This window comes from Notamacropus eugenii, chromosome 4, assembly GCF_028372415.1.
Source record: "Notamacropus eugenii isolate mMacEug1 chromosome 4, mMacEug1.pri_v2, whole genome shotgun sequence".
In the NCBI taxonomy this organism is placed as follows: domain Eukaryota; kingdom Metazoa; phylum Chordata; class Mammalia; order Diprotodontia; family Macropodidae; genus Notamacropus; species Notamacropus eugenii.
The window spans coordinates 99,245,931-99,262,519 of NC_092875.1; the positions used below are offsets into that span (position 1 = coordinate 99,245,931).

General features: G+C 37.6%; 1 protein-coding gene across 2 annotated transcripts in view; it reads left to right on the forward strand.

The window, feature by feature from the left end:
* Window positions 1-16,589, forward strand: part of FAM135B (family with sequence similarity 135 member B) — a 441,077-nt gene that overhangs the window by 231,461 nt on the left and 193,027 nt on the right. The gene's annotated exons all lie outside the window — the stretch shown is intronic.

Here is a 16,589-nt window from a genome sequence, read left to right on the forward strand (position 1 = left end):
TATACCTTTTCTATCTCATTTCCTTGATGATGATTGATTTACTGCCTATGGTCTGTTAAGAAATGCTATAGTGACATGCTAGACAATTCCTTGCTTACAGAGGGATATCATACTCTCAAACTAGTACCTTGGGGTTGCTCTTATCTACTCAGATACCCTCATTGTTGTGCTAGAGAAGTAAGCTTGGTCATAGCACAGTGGAAAGAGCTGTGGTTCTAGGGTCAGAGGAATAGGATTCAGCTCCTTCCTGTGACCTTTATTACTTACACAATCTTTTGTAAGCCATTTAATCTTCCTCAGCCTCTTTCCTAATCAACCAAATTAGAAGGTTGGATTAGTTGGTCTCTGAAGTGCCCTCTAGCTCTGAAGTCTATGATCACATGCCTCATGCTTTCCCTAACTTCTCTACTCATGGATTAATACCTAGCCCTCCTATGTTCCATCCCTGTTGGTCTTTTTAAAATAACACGTTTTCCTTCTTCCTTTGTTTTTGTTATAGTTGAAAAGAATTTATTATAAGTATATCAAGGTAGAAACATGTTGATGGACTGATCAGTGAAGATCAGAGACTAATTTTCATAAATTAAGTCTATTTTAAGTAGGTCCAAATATATTAATGTCTTTCTTTTCCTAGGAAGCAAATATTAATTTCAACAAGGGTGTTCTGGAGAAAATGCCTCATTCCAAAGGACTGGTGGGCCATAGTTAGCCTCCCCATCTCTACACTGTCTATAATGGTTAAGAAGGGAAAGCCTCTATCAAATACTTAGAGTGTGAGCACCTTGATATCACCATGCTGATTTTCTCTGAGAACCAAAAAAGGCTCATATCCCAGTTCATTTCTACATTATAGAGACATGTGAGACAGAATAATTCCCTGAGCTCATGCTTCTGAAAACATATAGACAGGACTATGAATCCCACAGAAAGGTATCCTAGTAAGCTAGAACCATTCTCATGCATGGAGAAGGATGGAATCTCTCCTGCAACCCCAGGAGCAGGGGGTTCTTCTCAATTTGTGATGCTTGCCCCACTCAATGCAATTGGTCTGGATTCTCCACAATTAAAGGGGCCAATCTAAAACTCATCAGCACCTGATGTACTTCTCACCATTGAATAGCCCTTCTCCTGCTCAATCACACTGGAAACTATTAGAAACCCTGTAGCCTTTTGACTGGTCTTGACAGTCCTCTGCCTTTAGTTTTTGCAGACCTAGAAGCTATTGTTAGTTTTCCTTTTTTAGTGTATTTTTGTAGAGTGAAATGTCTATCTCCGGGGTGCTAAGTTCTTTTCTTCAAGTCTGTAGATGTTACAATTCCTATTGGTTCTTCCATTCCTTGAGGAATACTTCCTGTTCTATTATTTCCATAATCCTCAACTTGCTGTAGTTTCATTTCCCAAACTAACATGGACAAAGAAAAGACAAGTCTTTATGTAACAGTTCTGTATTCCTACAGAATATTTCTATGCCAAATCTTCTTACCCTGGGGTCTATGAACTTAAAACTATTTGTATAAGTATATATTAATATGCATTTTTCCTTTAAAATTCTATATTTTTTAAATTTAATGCACTTAAAACATGACTGTGAGAAGTAAACTAGACTGCCAAAAGGGTCCATGAAACAGATATGGTTAAACATCCCTGCTTTGAACTAATCATACTCCAAACATCACCATAGCCTATAACTATTCAAATATTGGTTGAATTGCATTTCATTGAGCTTAACCAAACCATAGAGAGTTAAGAGAAACAGCTACTAAAATTAAATCAATAGCATGATTTTATGGTCCCTGGTAGATTTCAGGAAGACAACAAAGGGGACAATTGTCTAGTGAATGAAGAGATATTTTAGACAGGTGGTATCATGGAATGCCCCTCTTCTTGTAACATGTAGATGGCTAACCTAATTGACCTATAAAAGTGCTAGCCTTGGTCTTGAGATTTGGTTTCTGAGAATTATAACTCTTCTACAAGTCCAGCCTACCTGAAATACCACTACTCAGTCTATATGCCAAAGAGATCAAAGACATGTTAAAAAAAAGACCTAATTATACAAAAGGTTTTATGGTAGTTCTTTTTGTGGTATCAAAGAACTTGAAATTGAGGGGATGTCCATTAACTGGTGAATGGCTGAACAAGATGTAAAATATGATTGTAGTGGAATATTATTATATTTACTATAAGAAATAACAAGCAGGACGGATTCAGAAAAACTTGGGAAGACATATATAAACTGATACAAAGTGAAGTAAGCAGAACCAGGAGATCAGTGTATGCGGTAAGCAATATTGTAAGGTACTCAGCTATGAATCACTTAGCTGCTTGTATCAGCACACACCCTGACATACACAGGGGCCCTGTTATCACAGGTTCTTAGGTCTACATTTATAGAAGGAAAGGCAACTTTTGAGGGGTTAACAATCTCCTTTAATCAAGCATATGTGTCATTCACTTAGTTCAGAGGGAAGAGTGAGCACCTTGAACTTTAGAGAAGACACAGAGAAATATAAATCAAAATGGTTCAAAACTGTCTGACATATATCACAGATCAACAAATAATTGTCTGACCATACATATGTAGTTACCAGAGAGAGAAGCACTAACATCTGGGTTTTCAAAGCCAGGGGGCTTCTTAGCTGCTTCCCAGAGTCTCATCTGGGCAAACAAACACTTCTGGTCAGTAATTTCCAAAGTAAAACCTCACCCTCAGAGTATTTATACCTTTTTTTAGAGCCAGAGGACATCACAACCTTTGAGAACCAGTGCCTCATTAACAAAAGGTATGGACCTTCCTACAAATTTTCCCAGGCCCATTAACAATACAAATACATATACTGTTTCTGGTTAAAGAAATTCGTTTTTGTACTTTACTCCTAGTAAATATTCTTGGTTAATGAAGGCAAGATTCAGTTGGAGGCACTTTATACTAAAACAAAAACAACAAAAGATCCTACTTTGCTTGCCTTCACACTGCTCTAATCAAGACATTGATCTAAGACAAATCCAAAGGACTCATGATGAAAAATACTCACTTCAGAGACAGAACTAATGACCTCTGAATGCAAATTGAAGCATACTGTTTATATTTTATTTTTCTTGGGCTTTGATTTGTTTTTGGGGTGTGTGTATGTGTATGTTTTCTTTTGCAACATGGCTAATATGGCAATATGATTTGCATCTCTTCACATGTATAATCTGTATTTTGCTTTCCTTCTCTGGATTGAGGGAAGGCTGAAGGGGAGAAAAGAATTTTAAAAAAATGAATGGTAATTAAAAATGTAATAGGCAAATATTTAAATAAAATATGTTTTAAAAAGTAGTGTTAGATATGGGAGCAACAGAACTTTACTTGTCATTTCACTTCTCTGGACCTCAGTTTCATTATCAATAAAGTGAAAAGTTTAGACTGAATGGTCTTTGAGGTCTCTTCTACCCTTCAAGCTATAATCCCTTGACCAATCCTTCATTACTCATATCTATTCTGTATAATACATTTTGGGGGCATTAATGCATGTAATTTCATTGACATAAGCAACAGACTATGGGAAATTATCTCTATCATAAATCTACAACTCTAATCTAAAATTTTGAGAGTTTTATGGGGCTTTGTGAATTTTCAGCGGTCACACAGTATGTTTCAAAGGTAGGTTGTCAACTAGTTCTGCCTTCCTCAGAAGGAAGCTCAAATTTTGTTTTTGTTTGTTTGTTTTTGTTATTTGTGTTTGTTTTGTTTCATTTTTGTTATTTTTTGAACTCATGATGCCATACAAGTCTATAATTAGTAAACGAACAAAAGCAAATACCATCTCCCCACACATTTTTATTTATAGTCTAAACTCATTAATTAATTCACATTGAAGGAGCACTGGACAGGGAATTAGGGTCAAAGGACTTAGTTGAATACTGTTCTATTATCAAATAACTATGTAGCTTAGGTAGATCGTTCCACTTTTCTGGATCTCTCTTCCTCTGGGGAGAATAATACCTGTTTTATCTACCTTATAGTGTTTTTCTGTAAAATACAATTTAACAAAATTTAACTGAGTTATTCATTTGTTTTGTGATGTCATTGTTTTAGGAAACTCTTAGATGATGGCTCACTCTCTACTGCCTACAAATATTCCCATGTGTCCTCCATTCTCAACAAACTCAGCCTTGAGCCTTTTACTTCTACAATCATCTTAGATTTCATCTGTTCTTTGTAACAAAACTCCTCGAAAAGGTCACCTACAGTAGGTGCCTCCACTTTCTCTCTTCTCACTCTCTTCTTAATCCCTTACAGTCTAGTTTCTGACTTAATCAATGTAGCAAAAACTGATCTCTCCAGTTATAATGATCTAATTGCCAAATCCAAGGTTTTTTTTTCTCAATTCTCATTCTGCTGCCCTCTCTGAAGTCTTTGACCCTGTTGATAATTTTCTTTTCCTTGATATTCTTTTCTCTCTAGGTTTTCAGGATTACTCTGTCCTGTTCTCTTCCTACCTGTGTGACTGCTCCTCAGTTACCTTTGTTGGATCCCTGTCCAGATCATGCTCTCTAATCTTAGGTATTCTTTGGGGATCTGTCCTTCTTATCTTTTTCCTTTATACTGCCTCAGCTTGTGATCTCATCAGCTCCTGTGGATTTAATTACCACCCCTGTGTTTATAATTCTCATACCTATCTACATTGCCCTAACCTCTTTGTTGATCTGTAGTCTTACACCTCTGCCTTTCAGACATCTTGTGTAGTAAACATTTTAAATTATTTGTAACAGAAGTCTTTCCCCCTAAAATCTCTCCCTTCTCTATTCTTTGTTACTCTGGGGGGTAACACCATTCCCCAATTCCACTGGGTTTTCTGGGAGCCTATCCTCTATTCCTCACTATCTCTCACCCCGTATCCATTTTTTTTTCCAAGACTTGTCAATTTCACCTTTGCAGCATTTTTTGAATATGTCCCCCTCTCTCCTCCTTTGGTGCTTGGTACAGGCCCTCATCACCCCATACCTGCATTATTGTAATAGCCTGGTGATGGTTCTGCCTGCCTCAAATCTCTCCCTACTCAATACATTCTCCATTCAGCAACCAGAATTATTTTTTCTAAAGTACAGGTTTGATTACATCATCCCTCTCTACTCAATACAGTTCTTGGCTCCTTATTGCCTCCAGGATCAAATATAAAATGCTGTGCTTAGCATTGAAAACCCTTCATAACCTAGTCCCTCTCCTGTCTTTCTAGTCTTCTTAAATCTTAAATCTTCAATCCAGTGACACTGGTCTCCTGGTTGTCCCATGAACAAGACTCTCTATCTCTCACCTCCAGACATTTTCTTTTGCTGCCTTCCATGCCTGGAATGCTCTCTCCTCAACTTTGCCTGCTGATCCTTCCTAAATTCCTTTAAGTCCCAGGCAAAATCCCATCTTTTACAGGAAGTACTTCCCAATCTCTCTTAATTCTATTGCCTACCTTCTCTTTATTATTTCCTGTTTTTTCTATATTAACTTATTTATAAATATTTACATATTTTCTTCCCCATTGGATTGTAATTTCCTTGAGGGCAGGGACTGTCTTTTGTCTCCTTTTGTTTCCCAGAACACAGTAAGTACAATACCTGGCATGTAGTAGTTGCTTAATAAATGTTTATTGATCGATTGACAATGAAGCTCCTTCCACTGATCAAGGTCACCAATTTCTCTTCAGTGTGTTATCCCAGAGGTTAAGTGACTTGACAGATGGGCACACAGATAGCACTTATCAGAGGTATGAATTGAATCCAATTTTTCATGAGTCTGAGGCCAGCTCTTTATTGACTATATTATAACTACCTCTGTTGCATTATTTCTAATAACAACTAAATATTTGTCTTCTCTCCTTTCCCCTTCCTACCTTCTGGCAGAGGTATAAATAAGGAAAAATAAAATACCACAGTTGAAAACAAGAGAAAAATAATGGAACCCAGGGGGCGGATGTCAATGCAACCAATCAGAAAAGAGATATTTATTATCTGCTAGCTATAGAACCTCCATATTACTGAGCGCTGATACTATTGGAGGCCTATGAAATAAATCAATCTTTTGTAAAGATTGAATGAGTTCATATTTCCAAGTCCTGTCTCTTAATCCCACTGCCACTGATTTACATACTCTGTAATGCTTTCTCCAATGTCTGTCCATAAAAAAAAAGATTTTGGTTTTTAAACTCGTTCTAGGAGGAGTGAGTGATAAGTTTCCTAATACCGGAGAGAGCCCAGTAGCATCTGGCTCCTGTACAAAAGCTCATACTTAATATAAAAGAGCATTTGAGGGTCATTTTGTCTCAGGCTGGTCCATGGAGAGGGGAATATTTCTTCTAAATAAAAATAAGGCAAGGAGCATAATTTTGCAGTAGGGGGCATGGAGTGGGAATCCTATTAGTCATGGCCATAAGTAGTGTATGCTTATGTAGCCATGTACTTACTGTGATTTGGCCTACTTCTCATATCCTGGATGAACCAGTGGGGACCAGGTTCTTCAAAGAACACAAGAGTTCACTGAGATTATTAGTTCTTTGTGATCCATAGGAAACAAGGGCCCATTTTGGAGAGGCAGAAAGTTCTGGGTTGGAAGTTGAAGGACCTGAAACTGAGTTTGAGCCTCATGATGCCACTTGCTCTCTGTACATCCTTGAGCATGGATATCATTTAATCTTTCCAAGTCCAAGTGTTCTCACCATTAAAAGGGTGAATTATATTATATTGCTTCCCTCACAGGTTGAGTGTTTGTAGGAACCATTTTATATAAATCAATAGTCGAAAATCATTCATTAAACCCATATTCTATACCAGACACTGTACTAAACACTGGGGATACAGATATAAGGCAGGCAGACAGACAGAAAGAAAGAAGGAAGAGGGTGAGGGAGGGAGAGCAGGATGGAGGGAGAGCAGGATGGAGGGAGGAAGGAAGGAAGGAAGGAAGGAAGGAAGGAAGGAAGGAGGAAGAAAGGAAGGAAGGAAGGAAGGAAGAAAAAAGGAAGATAGGAAGAAAAAAGAAAAGGAAAAGGAAAAAAAAAGAAAGATAGGTTCTACCTTTAAGGAGTTTATAATCTAATGGACCAAGACAACACATAAAAGGAACACACACACACACACACACACACACACACATACACATACACATACACACACATACACACACACAGCAGTTGGATGGGAGAGAGAGAAAGGGAAGGTATCTGAAGCTGAGGCATGGTGGAGAAGTCAGAGAAGTCTCAGAGTGTTACAGCCAGGTGAGACATGAGGATATGTCTTCACTGAGCTCTCTCCTTAAATGGAGGTTTGGAATTCATGGCCGGTCAGAGAGGCAGAGGTAGTGATGATGTAGAGTAGAAGGTTGATGAGGTCTTATAGGCTGATGGGGTCATCCTAATAAAAAAATTTCCTGGGGTATGGAGGAGAAGTCATAGATGTCCTGGAGTAATACAGCTAAGTGAGAACTTTTTATGAATGAACTTTGTAGGAAGTTTTTCTCCAGTGAAAACAGAACCATGAAAAAAAGAGGTATAACATCATACAAAGTGAGAGGTATATAAAGAAGGAAGGTATGGAGTAAAGGAATTGATGGACCAAGAATATATGACAGGATCTCACAAGTGTGATGTAGTGAGACTTAGTGTCTCATAGAACATAAGACCTGGAGTCAAGAAGATCTGAGTTGAAAATTCACCTCAAATACATACTGTGTGGCTGTAGGCCACTTCATCTCTGAGTCTCATGTGGACAGTGAGAGGATCAAACTCTATGAAGTCTTAAGGTTTCTTCCAGTTCTAAATCAATGATCCTTGAGGACAAGATGGAATAACATGGAATTGATGATAATATGAGTAAGGTGAACTGGAGGGAACATAGTAATCAGTGGACTGATGCCGCTGTAAAGGAAAGTTATCATATGTGACTACAGTGTTCTGTTCTTGTCCCCATTGTATTAAAAAAAAAATCAGTGGTCTAGGTCATGATATACACAACATACTTATCAAACATCTTGATTAAATGCAGCTGATTTTAACAGCTAAAACCGTGAACTATGATTCCAAAATTTATTTGGATGGATAGAATTGCCACTCTGAAGTTGATAAGTCTAAATTTAATAGGTATAAATGTAAAGATCTACACATGAGTTGAAGTCATCAAATATATAAAAGCAAGGTAGGGGATGGGGTTGGGATATGGCAAAATGGAGTCTGGGATTTGGAGTAATGGTGACCTAGATTTTACTAACTGTAGTATCATTGATGTCAGTTTACCTTTCTGAGCCTCATTTTACTCACCTGGAAGTAGAGTAACAAGCCTGTAATAAATTGAGAAGATGGGATCATTGGAAAAGACACTGATGTTGGGAAAGATTGAAGGCAAAAGAAAAAGGAGATAGCAATGGATAAGATGGATAGCGAATATCAAGAAAACAACAAACATGAACTTTTGACATATTTTTGAGATATAGTGAAGGACAGAAGGGCACTGAGTGCTATGGTCCATGAAGTCACAAAGAATCAGACACAACTGAACAACAAACTACCTCCCAGAATCACAAAGTTTAAATGAGATAAAATATGCAAATTTCTTTGCAAACTTCATAGCTCTAAAAATTTTAGTTATCATCATTATTACTAGACAATTCCTATGTGAAAAAATAGCGACATAAATTTCACTGGACCGCTGTGATGTGGCAATCTAAGGATTTAATGTGACTTTAGGCTGTGTTAAGAGGAAGTAAGGATATAGTTTTTCCTTTTGGTACTCTAATCTGTTTAGATCACAATGTGGACCACCATGTTCTCTTCTGAGTAGGATATTATAAAAATATAAGATAGAGAGCATCTAGAGATGGATATTCACCACAGTAAAAGGAAAGAACTTACATTTCCCAGAAAGATCTATTGAGGGAACTCAGTTATGTTAGAAAAGAAGATGGGGAGTCAAGACTACTGTCTTCAAATAGCTGAAATACAATAAAATCACTAGATAAAGATAGATTCACTATCTTTTTGGATTTGAAAATGAATCTGATGATTTTGATTTAGTCAGGATTTAATAAGAACTAAAAGATAAAGAAGTAAAGATAAAGTAAAGGTTTTAAAGTTCAAATTATTTTTTCAACACATCAATAAGCATTTAATAAGAACCTACATTTGTCAGATATTGTACTAAGCTTTGGGGTTAATGTATAGGAGAGTAATGTATATGAAGTTTGGAAAGAGATGAAGGGGTCAAGTTATGAAGAACTTTTTTTAAATTCAGTTGCAGTAAGATTAATATATGTCTGAGTCAAATGAGTTCCTTACCCATTTGTATGTAGAAATAACTAGGTCTTTAGAATAAAATGAAAATTGCTTTTATGAACTGGTCATGTGAGTAATAAACAAGCTTTTGCTTATCTCTATTTTATTTCCGAGGCAGTTTTAAAATTGAAAAACATAAAATATTATTTTGCATATATATTGCCCCTAGCTCTAACTTTTTCATGGATGCATTCACTATCATTTTAGATCTGAGAATGAATTTGAGGACTTTGATTTACCCAGGATTTAGTTAGAATACTTTGTTTAAAACAAATCTACCAAATATGCGACTTTCAAGAAGAAATTGTTGTTATAAAATGAACTTACTGGTATTAAAAAAGGATAAGTTCTTTTAGCTCAAACACCTTTTTAAAATACTTTGTGAGAAAGAAGCCAATGTATATTTTCAAATATATAGATGTTTTGCGTAGATGCTTCTTTTTAACAGATGGCTTTAAAAAAATGAATACTGTCTCATGTCAGCAAGAAAAACTGTTATGTACTACTTCCTTCATGTTTATTAATATAGTTGGTTGTCTGTGAAACAATATGTCCAGATTATATGAGAGTCTATGCCTTTATGTGGCATGTGTAGACTTGCATCTCACCAAGACATTGATTGAGTTCTGCCAGTATTGAGTCCAATGCATGTGGGTATGTGTATGTATAATATATATAATTTCTTTTTTCATTTAAAAGTGAGTTATTTTGAAAATGTTCCTTGATTTACCATTACTTTCAATGTTTTGTAAATAAAAAAAGAAAAATCTTCCTTAATATCCATTTTAACATGTTGTATACGTGCAAACAGCTTACTTCACCAGCACTGTTAAGTGGGAAGATTTTATCTTCTCAGTTAATTAATTAACTGATTAATTGATTTCATTGGTTTTCAGACACATGGGAAATTTTCTTTTCTACCTTTTGGTCTGCAAATTGGACCAGTTAAAGCTGTTCCTTTTGTGATATACCACACATCATTTTGATCATACCAGTAGCTGCAAATTGCATCAATGTATCACTTATCAAGAGGTTAGCTAGGTGGCTCAGTAGAGTACAGGTCCTGGAGTCAGAAAGAGTCATATTCCTGAGTTCAAATCCAGCCTCAGACATTTAACTGCTGTGTGATCCTGGGCGAGTCAGTTACCCTGTTTGCCTCAGCTTATTCACCTATAAAATGAGATGGAAAAGGAAATGGCAAACCACTCCAGTATCCTTGTCAAGAAAATCCAAATGGGGTCAACCAAGAGTCAGACATGACTGAAATGACTGAACATCTTTTATCAAACGAAGAATTTCACACTTGGTCATTGTGTAAAAAGAGTGTTGTATATGATGTAAGCAATTCTTTCGATGTCAAAGCCATGACTCTTTCCAAAAAGTCTTATTTCTTGTTTATTAAAATAAATTTGTTTTGTGTGTGGAAAAACATCTTCCCAATGTATTCTGTATTATATTTTAAAGTTATTGTTTCTGTTTATTGTGTTACATGAATCTGCAGTTGAAGCATTTTTACAAGATTAACTTAGTGATTTTCCCTCTTCATCAATAATGGTACTAGTAGTACTGTCATTGACAAATATGGTGAATATTATCTTCTGGATTTAGAATTTTTACTTTATGTGCCCCTGAATTCTCTACTTAGACTATCTTGTTTATTTCTGTACATGTTTTAGTTATGCCAGTGGAATTTCCCATGAATAAACAATACTCCCCTTTTGGAGGGATGAGAATGGTAGTATAGAGCAGAGGGAAAAGGAAATCAGTGTTTCCTGATCTTATTGGCATGATGGATAATGTGTTTAAATACAACTATTGCTTGTAATGGGAAAAAAAAATCAAAATGAGTAGCTCCTTATCAGAACACTGATAAATATTACTACTAATAATAATAATAACTTACACTATTTATCTAATATTTGAAAAGTACTTTCCTTTGGGCAACCCTGTGAGGTAAGTTGTCCATGAATCATTCTCCTCATTTTTCAAATCAAGAAACAGACACTCAGATGGAGGTCACTCAACTGGTGAGTGTCAGAGCTAGAATTTGAGCATATGACTACTTACTTCGATGCAGTGTTTTCTTTTTCCCATTAAATCTAATCTTTAACAGTAGCAGCAGCAGCATTGTCAATATCGCTAATATTTGTGTCACACATTTGGATTAGCAAATTTCCTCATATTCTTCATGTTACTTGATTCTCATAACTGCTCAGTGAAGCAGGTACTGCAAACATCATTGTCCCCTCAAAATGAGGAAACTGAGGTTCAGAGACTCAGAGACATGAATTGGCTTGCCCAAGGTCACCCAGGGAATGATCTTGTACTTGGTATAGTCAAAATCCAAGATCACTGGGGCTAAGGTTTCCTCTTTGTTTTGCCTGAATGTTAAAATAAGTGTTAATACTTTTAGTACTGTATCTCAATCAGCTTTCTGAATGTTTTAGAAATAATGCTAGCTAAGATGTCCAGGATTTGGCTCAGTTAATTTGGTTAACTTAAGCCCCATCTGTGGTTTTGGTTACCTTGCCCTTAAAGGTCAACACGCTAGAGCTTTTGGGGGTGGTATCAGATGTATTTCTATCTTAGTCACTAGGTCTAAGCTGGCATTTAGGTTACCTAATTCTGCCACAATTTACTTGTTAAGACATAGACAAATATCTCCTCATTTGTCCATCTGAGACATGGGTTATAGCCTTTAAAAAAGACTGTACTAACAGCCAAGAAATTCAAATAAAAATGTGGTTAAAAGAGATCTGGACTGGAGGAGACCTGGATACGCAGAAGCATGAAATTCAACTGATTGGGAAGGACTCAAGTAGTCTTTTATTCAACTCTTAGATGAACAAGAATGCCATCTGAAACATCTTCAAAAAGTGGCTATTCAGTCTTACTAACAAGAGTGAGCATATTTATGCTCTAATACATGATTATGCATATTAGCTAATGTGATCCTCATAACAATCCTGTAAGGGTAGGTGCTACTTTTATCTCCATGTGGCATATTAGAAGACTAAAGCTAAAAAAGGTTGTGACTTGCCCAGGAGCACACAACAGATATACATTTGACACTGGAAGGGTTTGAACTTGCATCTGCCAGACTCCAAGGACAGGGCTCTCTCTCCACTATAATACTTTGAAGTCTTCCAGGGAAGTGGCACTCATCATCTCCAGGGGCAGACCATCAAACCTTTGTGTAGTTAAGACATGCTCCCCTACATCCAACTGAAATCTACTTTTCTAAAGCTTTCACAAAATGTTCCTATTTGTGGCCTCTGAGACCAAGTAGACCATATCTAACTGTTCTTCTACATGACAGCCTTTCATTTGAAGGCCTATGAGCCTTTTCTGAATTTTCTCTTCATCAGACTTTAAGTAACTTGCTCACACAATAGTAATTAGTAGTGTTGGAATGACAACCTAGATCCCCTGTCCTGAAATCTCATCTTTTTCTTTGCAAAAAATTTTCCCCTCTAACCAAGCTTCTTTTTCTCTCCCAAGGCTAATTTCCTCATTCTTTGATTTGGAGCCTTAGCATTAAAAAAAAATTCTCAAAAATATCTCTCCAGGTTATTTTCTACCGCAACCTATTTTGACACAAATGGAAAGCATCTGGGCTTTTAGTTTCCTCTTCAGTTTGTAGGTCAAGAGAGAATTGCATTGACCTATTTCCAAGGATGACACTCTATTCAAGCCTATTCATGCTTTGAAATTTTCTGTTCAGTAACAGTGACTTACATGTGAAAAAAAATGGAACAAATTTACATTCCGTGTTCGAGAGAAGCATCATGATACCTGCAGATAAATACTTCACTCTGAGTAAGGCAATCTATGATCTATTTCCACTTTTGTTCCTACCTAGCTATGTCAACTTGGATAAACCACCATCCATCTGATCTTTAGTTTCCTCATCTACAAAGTGGGTGTGGGGATATTATATAGAGTACAGAGAGTTCTAAATAAAATGGATAACATCACTCCCTTGTTCCTCCCCACCTCCCCCAAAACCCAGACCTCATTGCTATCCCCCTATTTTCTCCTAGATAAAGTCAAATTTTCTCAAACTTAAATTTCAGGCCTTTAAAAGCCTGATTTCACCTAATTTTCCTGTGATTCCACATAATTTTATCAAGTAAACTGGGCTGCATTACTCTCCACTGACTCCACATTTTCCTATCCATATACATTTGCTTCTACTCATATCATTCCCAATGCTTACAATGTCATCCTTACCATCCTGTTCCTTTATGTTGAAAATTTTCTCATCCTTTCTGATCTAAATGATCCATAAAGCCTTCCTTTCCTCTAGTTAGAAATGTTCCTTCCATTATTAGACCTTTTGTAGGTCTAGAGTTCTAGTGCAAAGAATTATGAGAACTGGACTCAATTCTGGCTCTACACTTCACTGATGATATGACTTTGGATCTAACAATGTACCTCTGATCCTCAGTTTCCCCATGTACAAAAAAGAGAATGATAGAACTGGCTATAATGCTAACAGGCAGGCTGAGTCAGGGCAGTCGCAGCTCAAATGCCAATGGCCCAGAAACAAGTGGACATTATAAGGAATTCAAGAAGTCTGTCAGTTTTATAAATGAACTAGTAGATTGAGGTTGATCAAGCCTGAGGATTCTAGGGAGGTGAACATTGCAATTAGGCTGTGTCATATGAACAGCAGGCAGTCAGATACATCCACTGGCATCCACTTGCTGTCTACAGGGGAAAAAGACACAGTAAATCCCATGGTGTCAACAGTGTGGTTATAGGAGTGCCTTTCCTTTTATATCCACATCAGTCATTAAATGCCTGCTAGGTTCTAGGCACTGTGCTAAGTGCTGGGTTAGGAAAGGAAAGCAAAAGACAGATCTTGTTCTCATTGAAACAAATATGTATGAACAAAGCATACACAGGATAAACTGAGGTTAATTTACTGAGGGGAGGCATTCTTTATGCCCAGGCTTACCCTTATCCACCGTGTTCTGAGTGCTCTTGAGAAAACTCACTCCCAGTGAGTAGTACTATAAGCTCTTCTAGGTCTTTAGGACCAACAGACTACAGAGAAGCATACATAACAAAGGAGTTATATGGCGGCCTGGGTTTGAATCCCAGCTCATCTATTTATTATTCTGTGACTTTGAGCAAGTCATTTCAACATATCAGTCTTTAGTTTCTCATCTGTAAATGATGCAGTTGGGATGGATGATTTTTCAGGTCCCTTCAAGTTCCAATTCTAAAATGTTAGGATACCCAGAGGCGGTTGTACAGTGATCTAGATGAGACACAGAAAAGACTCATATGAAATAAGGAAATCAGGACTCTCCAAGATTGCATGGCTGTTTCAGCATCATTTTTAGGCAGCCTGCTTCTCTATCCCCATGCCACCCCCAGAACAACTCACTGAGACCTCTGAATAATGGGAGGAAGCTAGTTATACTGTTCACAGCACCCTCTCTATGCCAGTTCCTCAGAGGCAGCTAGGTGATGAAAGGGATGGATCTCTGTGCTCCTAATTTCAATCCTGGTCTCAGAAAACCTGATTTCAGTTCTGGTCTCAAACATTCATTAGCTATGTGACCCTTGGGCAAGTGACTCTTACTACATCAATTTCTTCAACTATAAAATGAGGGTAATAATAGCACCTACCTCCCAGGGTTATTCTGAAGATCAAATATAATATTTGTAAAGTACTTAACACAGTGCCTGGCATATAGTAGATGTTTTAAAAGTATTCCTTCCTCCTTCTTTCCTTCATTCTCATTCCCCTTCCTCCCCCTTTCCTTATCGCTCTCCTCCCCTCCCTCCCTCCCTTCCTTCCTTCCTTCCTTCCTTCCTTCCTTCCTTCCTTCCTTCCTTCCTTCCTTCCTTCCTTCCCTCCTTCCCTCCTTCCCTCCCTCCCTCCCTCCCTCCCTCCCTCCCTCCCTTCCTTCCTTCCTTCCTTCCTTCCTTCCTTCCTTCCTTCCTTCCTTCCCTCCCTCCCTCCCTCCCTCCCTCCCTCCCTCCCTCCCTTCCTTCCTTCCTTCCTTCCTTCCTTCCTTCCTTCCTTCCTTCCTTCCTTCCTTCCTTCCCTCCCTCCCTCCCTCCCTCCCTCCTTCCTCTGCAAGAAAAAATCAATCTCCCATAGGACAAAGGTGCATGCAGGTGAATCCAGTCCCTGTCAAACTTCTCCTATTGATTTTCCATCCCCTTTCACTACATTAGACCCCTACCCTGCATTCATGGCTACCAGACTCCTAATACTTACTTATCTATCCACAGTGTCAAGTGAGAGGAGAAAGACCTTAAGCCACTGGTTGTTCAAAGGCAGGCAAGAATGATGGATGATGCTTAATGGGATTTTGGATTTGGAGCCAAATGTGTTGTCCCTGATACAGCTTGTCAGACTTGAAACTGATGGCATGAGCCAGAGGCTCCACATAATAGGTATAGTTTAAATGGAGGAGAATTTAAATGAGGAGAATATAAAAGCTTATTAGAAATGGCCAGAATCAAATTGAGGAAATAAGTGAACAAACAGTAAATTCTGTGTCATGTGGCTCTGAGTTATATGGACAGCTTGCACCTTTAGAGAGATCAACATACGAAACTCTGGGGCCTAGGAGGAATCTGTTCCAACAAGGCAGAATTTGTAATTGCTTCAAGGATAACAAAAACCACATGAAACTTTTGATCTTCCAGAGATGTAAGATGAAAGGCATCTATGTCTTTCTCCTCTTCCCCAATATGCAATTTTGTCAGACAGTGTGGTGTTGCAGAACCATTGCTAGAACTGGGGCCAGGGGACCACAGTTGGAATCCTGCCTCTGGACCATGTATAAGCTAGTTCTCCATTCTGAGTTTAAAGCAGTGTTTGCTTATGTATAAAATGATGGACTAGGAGAATAATCCTCCTTCCAGTTCTAAATATCATCTCTATGTTTAGCATTATTCTGTTCAGTATAAAAAAACTGAATAGCTTGGATGAAGGTAGAGATATCCTTACAAAGTGTACAGAGAATATGAAACCGGGGAGGACAATAATACTGATTCAGGTTGGAGGAAACTTTAAGGTTTCTAACCATTCTATAATATTATGGGGATATAGAACAAAAACTTGTCTTTAACCTATCATTTCACTCAATTCATTCTCTCAAATGTTTTGTGGGTTCATATGATATTTCATTGTTTCAAAGAGATCCATAATTTATCAGTGTAACTACTCCGATTACCAACTGTGGATTGTGACCCTTCTGCAGCTTAGGAGATGGTGGTCATGAGTTCCTCTGCTAGGAAAATCATTATACTAACCTAATG